The sequence below is a fragment of the Acanthisitta chloris genome, unplaced genomic scaffold (assembly GCF_000695815.1).
Source record: "Acanthisitta chloris isolate BGI_N310 unplaced genomic scaffold, ASM69581v1 scaffold11668, whole genome shotgun sequence".
Classification (NCBI taxonomy): Eukaryota; Metazoa; Chordata; class Aves; order Passeriformes; family Acanthisittidae; genus Acanthisitta; species Acanthisitta chloris.
Window position 1 is genome coordinate 52,378 of NW_008686585.1, and position 14,782 is coordinate 67,159.

A 14,782-nucleotide genomic window follows, 5' to 3' on the forward strand; every position below is an offset into this window, starting at 1 on the left:
TCCCATCTTCAACTTCCCTGATCTCTCCTGTTTCCAGTTTTTAAAGGAGGAAAACATTAGTTATTGTCTTTGGGCTATTTCAGGTCAGGCTGGGAGCTGTATGAACCTTGGAAGCTCTTGGTTACAGTCCCAGGGCTGACATAGACATTTGCCACCCTCATGGGCAGAGATGTATCACCTGAGCCATGTGGCATCTGGATAAGAAGGCATCAAATGCTGTTTTAAACCTCTCAAAATTCCCAATTTATTGTGAAAAGCCATTGCCTAATAAACCAGTTGTATTTAAATGCTGGAAGCCAGTTTTCCTCTTGGAAGAGGAATTTAGTGGAAAAATGTAGTGACTTTGTGCTTTAGAGCATGATGCAGCCTGGTTCTTCCTCCATCCAGTCTTTGTTCATCCACAGCTCTGCACTGACTTAATTTCATGTTTGCTAAGGAATGTGCACTGTTCTAACATTCAACAGAAAAAAAAAGTTTATTGTTCTTTTCAGTGAAAGGAAAGTGTTCAGAAAGGTCTACTGAAAAATTTAATCTCTTCAGGGTCATAGTCTAAATTCTTGTGAACAAAGGAGTGGAAAGGGGCTCAGTTTTCCCTTGTTTGCTTGGGCTAACAGAAATACCCATTGCCTGCATTTAAGTTAAAGCATATTTTGTTCATTCACTTATGGAAAATGTATTAGCAGGTTGCTGTGAAGAAGGAGCTTCAAACAGCAGCTGCTTTGGAGAAGCTGAGCCCATTGCCCTTTGCCTTTAGCCTCCCATAGCTCAGTGCCACAACTGACAGAGCTGAGGAAAGGAAGGACATGTTTAATCCCCTGCCTGGATCACCTGCTGCTGGGAGCAATGGAGAATGGAAAGCTGTGCAGGCAAACATGGCTCTTGCCCCTTCTGCACAACTCCTTCCAATAGATGGGATTTTGGGACAGTGATTTATATTAATACTCAATAGGATGTTACTATAGCAACTGTACAATGTGGTGAATAATTTCATGGGCTTAAATCCAAAGTGCTGTGAACTTTGATGGGTCTGAGTGTGATTTAGGGCTTTGGTCAGGTGGGTGCTATGCTGGAGATTTGACTTGGGGAGAAGTTAGGGTAGAAAATAAAAGATGCTCCTTTGGCTCCGAAGAGAGCTGCAGCCTGTTAGGTGCAACTGGGGTGAGGTAGGGAAAATTAAGGGCACCCTCCAGAGTCTCCCTTGTGCACCATGTTGCACATGCTGCCATGAGGGACCTTTTGGTATTAGAAGTTTGCTGTAAACTAGATCTGACATTTAGCTTCAGGTCAAATTAAATTGATTTGACCTAGAATGATTTTTATTGGTTTGTTTTTGTTTCACGGTTAAAAAAAATCATTAAAAAAAAATCTGTTACAGCTCAGTAGCAGAATTACTTCCCTTTAATTTTCTCTCTTGCCAAACTGAAGAGTCTCTTATTTGCTCAGTTTTCATCTGTAGTGCTAATTTACAAGACAACAAAATTGACTGTTGACAGTGTTGCCAAAAAGAGACATCTGGAACCCTCTCGAAGGGCAGAACTGGAGTTCATTGCCTGCTAAGGTCCATCCAGAAGTGCTGTAATGGGGACATGGTATATGGGCACCCCTGTGCTCCCTGTTCCACTCCTCTGCCCTTTTCCATCAAGAAATACATCTTGAAATGTAGCCTAATTTTATATCTTAACTTCAAGCCATATTTTCTCCCATCCTCTAAGATTCTGACTAATTCCCATCCTTCACTTATACTGGTACCTTGAGAATATTTATAGACTGTAATCCTGTTCTCCTCCTCTCTTCCCCCTTCTGTACAATATAAATTTATCTCTGTTATTTCCTCCTCCAGACTGGTCTCAGGTGTCCTGCCCTCCAGTACTTGTGCCATCTTCTGTAGCTTTTCTGCATCTTTCTGTTCTTTTCCTAAACAAAGAAAACAAACCACACAAACACCTGGCTCCTGGTTTTTTTCCTGTGCCAGAGGACAAGGAAAAGATGAATAGCAGAAGTCTCTTCTCCCTGCCCTATCCATCCCTGTGTGGGTCCTTCTTTGTTTTACAGTGCAGAGTTAGTCCATGAGCTCTCACTTATTTTATCTCTGTTCATTGGCTGCCTCTTGTCTCCTTTAGAATCCTGCTGGGTGTTCAGTCATGTTCAGTCTGCAGCACTGCACACACACTTGGCACTCCAAGCTTCTGCCCAAGGGGAATACACTGCATCCATGAGCAGAGTTATCCAGTGATGCACTTACACTACCCTGGCTGAGGTTTTGAAAGCAATGAATGATTAGCCAGTATCCAATACTGCATGTGAGGAACTCAATCCAGGACTTCTTAGTGCCTCAATTCTCTTGTTATCACTTGATCCATTTGACTGCTTTCCTGTATGTATGTTATGAGTTGATTAGCAGAGAAAACTGAATGTCAAAACTACAAGATAAAGTTTCCCTCACTACTCATTACTTTTTCTTTGTTTCCCAACACCAAGATTATAGCCAAGAAGGCTATTAGGTTTTTTTATTATTATTTTTCTATTTTTAAGCACAAGCCAAAGGGGCTGGACATGGCCAGTACTGTGTGCTGGCAGCCCAGAAAGCCAACTGTGTCCTGGGCTGCATCAAAAACACTGTGGGTGGGTTGCAGGGTGAGGGGAGTGATTCTGCCCCTCTAGTCCACTCTGGTGAGACCCACCTGGAGTTGTGTGTCCAGCTCTGTGGTCCTCAGCATGGGAAGGACATGGAACTGTTGGAGCAAGTCCAGAGTCGGGCCACAATGCTGCTCAGAGGGCTGGAGCACCTCTGCTATGGAGACAGACTTGAGAGAGTTGGGGGTTTTGAGCCTGGAAAAGAGAAGGCTTTGGGGTGACCCAGTTGTGGCTTTTCAATACCTAAAGGGGCTACAAGAGAGCTGGAGAAGGACTTTGGACAGGAGGGAATGGCTTTAAACTGACAGAGGCCATGGTTAGATTAGACTTAAGGATGACATTCTTCCCTGTGAGGGTGCTGAGGCACTGGCACAGGTTGCCCAGAAGAGCTGTGGCTGCTCCATCCCTGGGAGTGTTCCAGGCCAGGTTGGATGGGGCTTGGAGCAACCTGAGCTAGTGGAAGATGTCCCTGCCCATGGCAGGGGATCTTTAAGTTTCCTTCCAAACCATTCTATGATTCTAATGCTTAAGCTTAGCTGGTAGTCATGCTCTTCCAAATACCCTCTGGCTCACTCACACTGCTACCAGAAGACTCTAAAAATGGGCTTTTCCCAGAGGATATGTTGCTTCACTTCTCCTGAAGTTTTCTGGATGTCCTCTTCTATCTCTTTGAAAACACAGTAGAAAGGCTGCTTGCCATATTTTCGTATTCTCTTTAGAAATTTTTATCGTTGTGGCACAAACCTGTGGGTGAATCAGCAATATCTGCAGAGATGTCCTGTCCAGAACTTGATCTAGAAGCTTCTCTCTTCTCAGCTGAAATGCTGTACCTGCTGTATCTGCTGGGATGGAAGAGTCCTTGTTGATCATCATAGCTGCAAATCTGACTGTCATTTAGCTCTTTTAAAAGTAGCTCATTCTAGAGCCTGAAGCAGGAAAGTTGATGTGTAGGTCATGTATTTATCCTGTCTCCTCAAGCAGGAGCACCTCTACTGATAGCATTTGAGAGTTCCTTCTGTTATTTTTCTTAAAAACCTTCAGCTCTTTAGTATGTGAAACATCCCTGGGCTGAATAAGAAACTATTTCAGTGTGTTTTGCCTCTTCTAAGGTCAGGGTGGCAGCAGGTTTGGAGTCTTGAGCGTTTGACTGGGGGAAGGGACATTTTTTGGAGGAAAACAGACCTCCCTGTGATTGAAAAAATCTGTTTTCATTGCAACTTTTCATAGAAATCTTCCAGCAGATGTGGGCGAGGCAATGGTGTGCAATAACCACTCCACAAGAACTGCTTCAGCAGTAGTCGGCACACCGCGGGGAGGTCAGGCAGAGGAGGAGCAAGGGGAGGGCTCTCTGCTCCTGCTTTCCTTGCAGCTTCCACAGTTACCTGGCACCTGACCTTTCTGTGGCAGAGACTCTGGGGAAGCTGCATAAGGTGTCATGGTTTGTGTAATTATCCCCAGCTTTTCATTTTCAAAGCAACACACCAGGCTGTGCCGCTGAAGGCAGAGAGATGTGCCCGATGGAGAGGTTGGTCCTGGCACAGCTGTCAAGCTGCTGCCTCCTCCTGCTTTAATAACACACAATAATTCAGCAAATGGTTGGTTTGAATCAAGGCTGCTCTACCACAACCTCAAAAGCTTTCAGGAGTGCAGCCTTGGCTGTTTTTAAACCTGCAGAAGATGGTGATTTAGCCACCAACTCTGACTGCAGGGAGCTGGGTGCTCCTGCAGACAGCAGAGGCATGACTTTGCCTTGGCTTTCCTGTGCTCTTCCAGAGAAGCAGTGAGCAGCTGCCTGCCCTAGAGCAAAGCAATGTCCCTATCCCTGCACTGCTGGCTGCAGCAGGACAGAGGAGGGCCAGAGCCAAAGATACCAATGTCCTGGGTGTCTTTAATCGCAAGAAGCAGTGGGTGAGTCTGCAGAGCTGCTCATGGTGCTGCCTGCATGGTGTGCACGTGTAGAGCACAGGAGAACTGCTTCTTTCCCCCAGGTTGGGGGTATCCAGGAGTGAAGAGCTTGTGGGTGACATCCAAGGTGTCTGTGAAAGGTGCCCATGGACAAGCCAACCTGTTGGCCAGGCCCCAGCTCACCACAGAAGTCCCACAAGAAGCCTTGCAAGCCTTCGAGCTTTGTGAATGGAAAGATATGGAGTGTTGCTGAGTCAGGAAGGAGCAGGAGCATCTCCTGGGCTCTCAGGGAGGGTAACTAACCTGTGGTCCTTGAAATCTTTATTCCTCTACTTGGGGCACAGACTTCAGACTTTCTGGCTGCTCTCCTGGGTGGGCAAATAGTTTAAGTGTCATGTATTTGCAGTCAGGAGGTGGAGGGTTTGTAATTGTATTGGTTCTTCACTAAGGTGGAGTGAAGGGTAGGATAAGCCTCTAAAAATATCCTTCAGGGAAGTGAGATGTCTGCAAAGGATATTTGCTGTCTCTTCTTGGAGTAAACTCATCTTTTATGGGAGAAGAGACAGAGTGGCAGGTAAGGAAAGGAGACACCTTGAAGGCAAGGACACTTACAGCATTAGATATAGCACATATGGCCTGATCCTCCTTAAGCCAAAGCTGGAGCCAGCAAGTTGATGCTGATTTATGACTGCAGTGGCTCTGCCCCACATTCTGCACTACTTTGAGAGGTTTAACTTTTAATATACTTTTGGAAACTTTTTGATTGACTTTCAGATGCACCCTTGGTGGCACCACCTTCTAGAAATAGAGTGCAGGAAAACCACATTAGCACTAGATCAGTCTGCTGTCTCGCCTGTCTCAGCAGAACCTCCCCATTTCTCTTTTTTTCTTCAAATGTTTTCCTTGTAGCATGTATTCTGGATCCTACTTGATGCCATACAAGGTCTTTTCTCCTAATGTTTCTGTTGTTGCCAATGAAGGTGGACACCAGGAGCCAACATAGCTGGTCCTCTGGTCTTTCTGGAGCAGGTCATGTTGTGGTGGGAAAACCTTAGGTAGGAAGAGTTAGATGATGATTTTTTGAGCTCTCTCTGCCTGCATCAGCCTCACGCCGACATGTCCTCTCTGACCTAGATTTCCCTGCTGTCCCTTGGGCATTAGATTTGATCCTGATTTATGGACAGTAATGCCTTGTCTTTAGACTCTATTTGTTGGCTCCTAGGGCCTCGTACTTCCTTCCCTGGTGACAGTTTTATGCAGGTGTAACTCTTGGGCCTTTGATGGAGTCACTCCTGATTTACCCCAGCCCACAGTGCCTGACAGCTGGTTTTCTCCCTGAATTACTGTGCCTGACACATCACTGTAGGTGTTATGCATTGTCACAAAATTAATTTTCCTCTTGAGAGCCCTCAGTGATTTCAGCTGAACTTCATTGGAATTGTCGCTCTGTCTCTCTGGAAGATTAATGCCACTGGGGTGGCCTCAACCCTGGGGGATGGGAAGCCAAGGCCAAGTGCAAGACAAGCCTTTCTGCCTTTTTTTTCTCATTTTTAATAGCTGGATTTCCATTAAGTGTTGCAATCAGGTATAAGTGGCATAAAAGAAGACTCAGAGGTCCCTCCAGATGTGTATCAGATTATTACTCAGACTTCTATTTCAGCTAAAACCCTTCTCCATGGCTGGCTTTTAGCTCCCTGTGGAAGACCCTGAAGCTGTAGGGCAATGATTTCTGTCTTGGGTTTATTGCAGCATCAAAAGCAGCTGGCGTTGGCATTTCTCCCTTTTCCAGGCTGAGTTGGAATCTGCAGCCACATGGCTGGGATTTATCTTACTGCAATCCTGAGGAGCTGAATTTCTAAGTAACTGGGACCCAGCAAAAGTGGGGCTGGATGGGTTGAAGATGCCTGTGTCAGGGCCTTGGGGTGGAGGCTGTGGCAGGGGAAGAGGTGTTTCTACAGGAGAGACTGAAAACCAGCCTGGCCTGAATTTGAAGCATGACCAGCTGCTTTGGAGCAGTCTGGGGGTAAAAACAGCGAATAGCTGAGGTTCCTGCATCATGTTGGAAATGGGATTTAGGTATTTTAGAACTTAAAGATGAATGAGACGTAGCCAAACACATACGGATTTTGTGATTGGTGTCTAGTGCTCTGAAGGCAGTTGGGCCCCATTTCAAGTCATCAAATAGCATGATTTAGGTGCTAATTCACTTAGTGCTTGGAGTATTTTTGTCTTGGGACTTGATGGATTTTTATCATTCCAGGGCAAATGTGGCTGCAGTGAAATAAAAATGAATTATTCTCATAAGTCACATATAATTTTCCCTAGCGAAGTGCATTTGATGGCACTTTGGGCAGTACCTTAGTGTTGCTGAACCTTTCTGACCAGTCATGTTACTTCCTATTACAGGAGTTAAAAATCTGCATTTTGTCCTGAACCCAATTTTTGTTTAAACTTATTAAACTATATTTGTATCATCTTCTGATAATGATGAAAACCTACTGCAGTTGCACTTCTAGAAGGAGTATTTGCAACTTTGTGCATGTTTTCAGTGGTCCTTGTGCTCCTCTCAGGGCTCTTTTTTTGATGTTCCCAATTTTTCATGCTGTCCGAAGTACTGGGGAGGGATGTCATGGACGTTTAGTGCCAGGTCAAATTTGAGCTCTCAGAGACCATTGATTGCATTAGAAATCCTGGAGGGTATGTGGGAGTGGCAACTGCTGAATCATTTACTAAGGGTTCACTTTGCACACTGCTGGTTGGCTTTGAGGCACCTGCTGAGCATCCCATCAGATGCTGTGAGCCGTGTGGATGTCTATGGGAGCTGAGGATATTCAGCACCTCTAAACTAAGCTCTGCTCCTCTAGCTTGGCTTGATCTGGGGTGCTCCACAACACCCACAGTACCTACCAAAAAGGGAGACCCTGATATCTTTTTGGAGAGGCACTGACAGGGAGACAATAGCTGATGTGGTGCAGAATCCATGACAAGAACAAAGATGCTGCTAACAGCCTGTTGGGATGGCAGTGCCTGCAGCACTGTGCATCCTGTGCGCTCCAGAGTGGATCTGTCTTAATCTTATTAACAGCTCAACAGTGTTTCTAACACATCCCTCCCACAGACAGGGCTGTAGCACCCTGCAGTGGAGCCAGTGCCTGCCCAGTTGTTGGAAGGAGCCAAAAGTTGCCTGGGGCAACAGGACAAACCCCAGATGGTGTCTTGGGAAGCCACAGGGAAAACCCAAGCTTTGACATGACATGATGGTGACCTGCCACCAGCTTTTGGGGGAACATCTCAACCAGGCAGCCCCCAAAATGAAGCTTCCAAAAGTGTTAGGGCTTCCAGGGATCTGAAAGGAGTTTGTTCCCCCCTTTCAGCCTCTGTGCTTATGAGGAGGTGGTAAGTGAATAAAGGATGTTCATCCTCAGCAGCCAAGGTTATTGAGGGGCTGGAATCCCAGCTGACCCCCATTCCCCCATGTATTTAGCATGTGGAGGAGTGAAATGGGGGGATCCCTGAAACTGGAAGCTGCAATGCCTGTTTACAATAGACAGCTGAATCTCTGGGGCTGGAGGAGGTAATAGCTCATATCCTCTGCAAACTAACCTGGAGGAGGTGTTTTACATGCACCAAAGCTTGTCATTAATTTGAGTTTAGGACTTGCTTCCATCTCAGGGGAAATGAATCAGAAGTCATTCCAATGAAGTCAATGCAGTAACCAGAGAGTGTCAAGAGAATTAAGCTTGTTTTTTCCACCCTGTCCTTTTGCCCTCTTACCTGCACAGGAGACAGCACTTGCCTCTATGCATGGCAGTATTTCCTCTGCTGCTGCAGAATCTCCAGGGGAAGAATGAATAACTTGCACAGCTGATGCACTGAGTCATTGCTGTCCCCGGGAACGAAGCAGAGACAGTCAGCTGCTTGGAGCCAGCAGGAAGCAGCCTTCTTGCTGCTCTGAGTTTCCCCAACACATTCAGGACCCATGCAGAGAACCAGGGAGAAGTAATAATAGAATAGGAGCTTGTATCCTTCTGATACATCCAGTTTTCTCATAACATCTATTGTGCAAATGAATCCCCCAAATGACTCTTGGGGTATGGCCATTCATGTTTGCAAATGTGATTTATGGAGTTATATCTTTCCTGCAGACAGAGTTCTGGAGGAAAAGAAGTTGCTAACCTGTAAAGTGGGTTTGGAAATCCTGAGCTAAAACAAAGAGCACCATCTCCTGGCAGCTGGGAATAGCTGGCACTGCTTCCAGGGATGCATGCCTGGTGCAGTTCTTCTGTAAGCAGCTTGCTGCTCTGTCTGTCTAACCCAAAGCGTCTGGAGGTGGGATAGCTCAGGGCTGACAGCTGCTCTTAACTGAGAAAGGCTAATCCAGGGGCCACTGGGAGCTGATCTGGTGAGGTTATCCACAGCACAGTGATGGTTGTGCTTGGCATAAAGGGGCTCAGCTGTTTAGGTTTCAAGGTCTACTTGAGTTGACACACAAGTGCTCAAGTACATTTGAGTTTTGCATGGATATTGAAGTGCCTTGGGTTAGGAAATCCATGGAGAAGGGTCTTGCAGAATTGAGAGCACGACTCCCAAGTGGTACACTTGAATATCCCTGGAGGTAGCCAGCCTATTTTGAAGCATTGTGTTATTTGGGTTGGGGCTGAGAGATGCCTCTGCCACTCATGCAAGCTGCCCTTGCTGCTGCCAGGAAAGTAGTAGCAAAGGACATTTTAAAATCTGCAGAGCTTTCCTGAGGTTTAAGTTGGATTTGAAATCAAGCAGAGAGGAAAAACCAGCTTGGTCTGGATATAAGAAAACAGTGTGTGCTTTGAATTTGGTGACAGATTTTGGACTGCTGGTCCATCTGTGTACTGTAAAGAGATGTGGAAAAGTGATGAAACACTGAACATCTGTATAGAGATGTATATGGCTACATGAGAACACAGTAGGGCAATATGAGTTTTAAAAGGGAAAGTAACTGAGTTGGGAAACTAGAAAGAAACAATGAGGCATCAATATCTACTTTTTTGTGTGTATTTGGAAGAAAGCAGGCAGATGCAGTTATCTGATGGTCTTAGATGAATGTTAAAAATTAAGGAGAGACTGGAATGTGAGCTGCTGATGTGGGGCTGAGAAACATGGTCTGTGCTGGCCAGCAGAGAGGGTCCCCAGCTGTGGTTTGATCTCCAGATAGAGATGTTTGGGTGATGGCAAGGACTAGGCAATGGGACACTCCTCATCACCATCAGGTGCAATGGGATGCCATGATGGCTCCCACAGCCTTGCTATGAAATCAGCCTGTCTACGTGAGAGGGTCTTAATAAAATGAAAAGCTTGGCAAAGTGCCCCAGAACTTCCTTGAGCCTTTAAGACAACACAGGATATCTTTTTAAAAGACAGACTTTAGTCTCAGTGCTGTAAGAAAGTTACTGCATATCCCTGAGCTCTGCAGTGCCTTCATCAGTCTTGGATCAGAGCAAAGTTGCTGTGCTGGAAAATGCTCATTGCTCAGTTTTGGCCTCTATGTTATCTAAAATCTCTTGATGACACCTAAAGGACTCAGGTACCGGGAATGTTGTGTTGCCTTCAAGAGTCTCTAGCATCATTTGGGGCTAGACAAACAAGAGTACTCCCCTTGTTTATGGGAATTTGCTTTTTATTATCTCTAGTCCATAAATTACCACAGGTCAGGGACTGTCCAAACAGGACAAGGTGGACCTTGTCACACCAGGAAGCTGTGATCTGCATGGACATGGAAGAGAGCTGGGGAGACCCTGCTTCTGGGAGCTAGCAGCACTGGGGTAGCCAATAATGACTCCTGAGGCTCAATAGCCAAAGAAAAAGTCAAAGTCAACTAGCTAAGAGACTCACAGGAATTTGCTGGAAGCTACTTGCTCACGCTATTCTGTTTTTGTCTGAAAAGGTCACTGAAACCTTGAATTTCTCCAGTTGCAACCAAAAGAGCTCTTCTCTTCTCAGCACAGCTCCAGGCTGTAAAAATGGCATTGTCTAATTAAAGATTATTTCCTCCTCTCTTCTTCTGAAAAATTAATAACTTTGACCAAATCACTGACAGTAAATACTGGACCTCTCATTGTGGAGTGGCCAACTGTCCTGTGGAACTGGAACTTCTTGTCATAGAATCACAGAATGGTTTGGATTGGAAGGGACCTTCAAGATCATCTCACTTCAACCCCTCTGCCATGGGCAGGGACACCTTCCACTAGCCCAGGTTGCTCAAATGTCCTTCTGTATCAGCCTGTGCCAGTGAAGATCACCAGGGTTGCATGTGAAGATTAAGAATGACAGGTTAATATGAAAGCATATCATTTTATTGAAAGTTGAACACAACATTCTGAAGTGATCAGACTAAGCATACTCCAGTTGGAGGGAAAAATCAGTTTATTTAAATTAATGCTTTTTCTTGTCTGTGATCCTCAGCTAACTCTTCCAATGTGCTGCAGCAGTTCAGCTTGCCTTGATCCAATTTGGGTTTCAGCTGCCTTTCTTAAATTAAGAGTTACTCTACATGGAACCAATGATTTCTAAATTATTTCCTGCATCGATTGCTAAATAGCTCTAAATCCAGTGCTGTAGGAGAGGATTTCTGGAGCACTCACTCATTCCGAGGGAACAGAACAGTCATTTTCCAATATTCTTTTCTTTACAGTTGATGAAAACACATGTAACTTGCTGAGCATCTCAGCTGTGCTGGAGTGATTGAATCAGACCCATTACTTCTTAGCTGGTCGCAGGAAGTGAAATTATTTCCCGAGGGCTCCTGTTACGAGAAAGCACAACTGCTGCTCTGAGGAGCTGAATAGCTTTGCTTTACCTGAATTGGCAGGCAAGTTTTTGGACACTTTTGAGTGAAATCCAGATTAAAAAAAACAATCCTTTGTAACAAGGGTAAATTCAGACCTGATACTGTCATCCATTACCAGTGCTATTCAAGGCTTCTCCTTCCCACGGATATTGAACCAAATAAACTTAAAGTCAGAGAGGGCATTGCTTAATAACTAGGCTCTGAATACACCATTCTTCAACAGAAGTCTGCTCAGCTATTACAGGTTTCCATGTCCTTAATAGCCAGCCTAATAGCTGATAGATTCACACTTCCCAAATAAGAGGCAGTTTTACAAATGGCTTTAAATCATTCCCAGTGGAAACAGAGAGTTGCATTAAATCCTATTAATTAGGCAATTCCAGCTGTCTTCAGTGCTTTTGACTCTGCTGTCGCCTTGAGAGTAGAAATCCCTGTATGTCCTGCTAATGTGAATCCTCCCTCTACTCAAACATGCTCACACACCCTTGAACTCTGTGTCCTTCTGAATTCCAGTAGGAAATGCATTTTCTGGTCCCATTGTTATTTGCAAAACCACTGCAGGAAAAATGTTTATGACTGACAGTGATTCCATTTTAAACCAGCTCATGTGTTAACATCTGCTACAGTACTGGGTTTGTACTACTTGAAAATGTGATGTTTGTGTCAATGACTATTTCAGGGTTATTTTTTCCTGCTGCTGCTGAATAACCTAAGGAATAAGATGGTATTTTCCCAGCCTCTCTTTATGACTGTGGCTGTCCTGACTTGCTGTAACTCCTGCTATGAAGCACCTGACACAAATGCATTAGAAGCCCTTTCACTGCTCTATTGATCAGCATTGCTAAGAGCTGCAAATGCTTGTGCATCTGGCTCATATATACTGTGGACAAACCACAAACAAAAGCTGCAAACAGCATCTATGAATATTGGTTTGACAGCAACTTAAATCTCCTTTGACTCTGTTTGTGCTCTCTCTTTGCTAGCAATAGTGGGATGTTTGTAGAAATGGATTTTTGCTCACTCATGGTGTTGTGATGGTGTATTTTTCATGGGCAGAAAGTATTCCACAGCCATCTTGAGCTGGTCCATAACCACTCAGAGTCAGTGGGACTTTTCCAGCGAATTCAGTGGGCTTTGGATCAGGTCCAGTAGGCACTGAGGAAGCATCTAATGAAAGAGCAGCCCTGAAACCCCGTGATTTAGACAGCCACTCACCCAGCACAAATAGTAAATTACAAACAGCAGATACTGGCAGCAACAGGCATGAATAGTCTGTAGTCAGCAATTCACTGCCTGAAATATGTTGGCGTAAACAATGCATCAGATAATTCCAGCTAACCAACACATTTGTGAAAATCCAAGCTCATTTATGGATAATTTTCAAAAAGGCAAGTTCAGCAAGAAAAATGTTTGCAAGGAAAAGAACCTTTTCCTTTTTGCTTACTGATCATTTAGAAATGTGTTTTGGATATTCGCTGTCCTTGCAAGGCACTGAATGACCTCAGGTAGGACCTGAATGCTGAGCAGCCCAGTTTATCCCTTATTCTGCTTTCATTTTGCTGTGGTTTTCCACTTAGGCTCCATTCTCCTGTAGCTTTGCTGTTGGGACTGAGTCATTTGGAGCAGTGAGGATGAGAGCTGCCTGCAGCAAGTTACAGAAGCATCTTGCAGCCCTGAGTGAGCTGGCAGAAAAATAGAAGGTGAAAGAGTCGCTAAATGTAAAATTACAGAGATAAAAAAAAAGAAGTCCCAAATTCACATGGGTAGGAAAAAATCTCTGCAGTGACTCTCACCACTCTGAGGCAGAATCTTGTCTTAGTGATAAATATTTCTATGAAGAGTTCTGTGCAGTGCTCTGTAGTGATGAGAACACCAAAATGAAGTCTGAGAATGACTGGGAATGGTGATGATGATTTTTCACCTGCTATAGCTGTAGCACCCCTTGCTCTGTGCTCTCCTGTGGCAAAGGCAGCTCTTACAAATCCCTGGCTTTGGGCTCCTCAGGGTGTGGGGATGGAGCTGCTGTCAGTATCATGTGTGCAGGAGCACATTAGCAGTGAGGACTGGTGATGGAGCAGCAGCACCCACAGCCAGTGAGGATGGGGATACAGGTGCAGGTCACAGTAGGGTGAAAACCAAGGTGTGGCACTTTGGGGTTGATTTTCCCTTATACTATCAGGCTTCCCCTTGTAAAATGAGAGGCTAGCTGTTCCCATCCTAAAGGCCATCCAGGGAAGAGAAGTTGCTTGCAAGTTGTCATAGCACTGAGCAACACAAAACTACGATGAGGGAAATGGTCACTCTGGCTCTGTGCAGGGCTTGGGATGTGTGTCAAATTCAGTGAGGCTGTGCAATAAAGTAAAGCCTGCAGCTACACACTGAACAGTGTTCTGGGGAAAAAACTGCTTCAGGGCTCACTGAATGAGCTGCACGTGCCTAATGCATGGAGGGCTGTGGGGAACAGCAGTTGTGATGGTATTTAGAAATAGTGTCATTCCATGTATGCAAGGAGAAAGTAAATACTAAAATGCAAGTAGCTCAGGAGTTTTCACACTGACATTTCCCAGCCTCTGGCTTTGCAGCTGCAGCAATGTCCCTTTAATACTACTGGGAAGTTTGCACTGTGTGTGGCAGCCCAGGACACAGCACATGTGGAGCAGGTCAAGAGCAACTCATCCTGATGAGGATGATAAGCAGAGGTCAGGAAGAGCCAGGCCCTCTCTGAGATAGAGTGTGCATCAGTGCACAGGGGGTTAACAGGCTGCGCCCTCCACAGGCACTAGCTCCACAGACATTGGCTTTGTTCCTCCTCATCCCATTCCCTCAGCCCCTATAAAAATCTGTCTCCTGCCTCCCCCATGGGGGATCTTGCTGTTCCCGTGGTCGAGCAGTGCTTATATTAAGGCTGCAGAGAGAGAGAGGCCATTGTTTGTAATTTAATTAGCGTCATCCCCAGGAACTGAGAGTGTTACAGAGGGGATTAGAGGCAGCGGATGAAAATGATGCATGGGCATGGGTAGAGGTTTAACCACCTTCATGCTGGCATGATTTGTAGATGTTGCACACAGAGTACAGCTTTCTGGACATGTGGAAATCACTAAATGAGGATATTTAGTCTCTGCTTTGGTGTTTCACAAATTTAAGGTAGCTACTCTTAAGAGAAAATATGCTCTAAAGCTAACAACTTTCCCTCTCAATTTCTGTCCAGCAGAAATTTTTTTCTTAATGAGAAGTTTCTTTAGGATGAAACTCCTCCATTTTTTTAAATTAAAAAAAAAAACCAAAATAAAAGTATTGTTTTTTTATGGAGGTTAGACTTCTTTTAAGGATATTGGATGCTGAGGCCCTAAGTCAGACTGGGAAGAAGGTTGTGAAGTAACCATCACTTGAAGTTTTTATGCACAGGCTGGGCATACATTG

General features: G+C 45.0%; 1 protein-coding gene across 1 annotated transcript in view; it reads left to right on the plus strand.

Moving 5' to 3' along the window:
- The window catches only part of LOC103807497 (reticulon-1-like), a 124,056-nt gene that overhangs the window by 52,370 nt on the left and 56,904 nt on the right, over positions 1 to 14,782 (plus strand).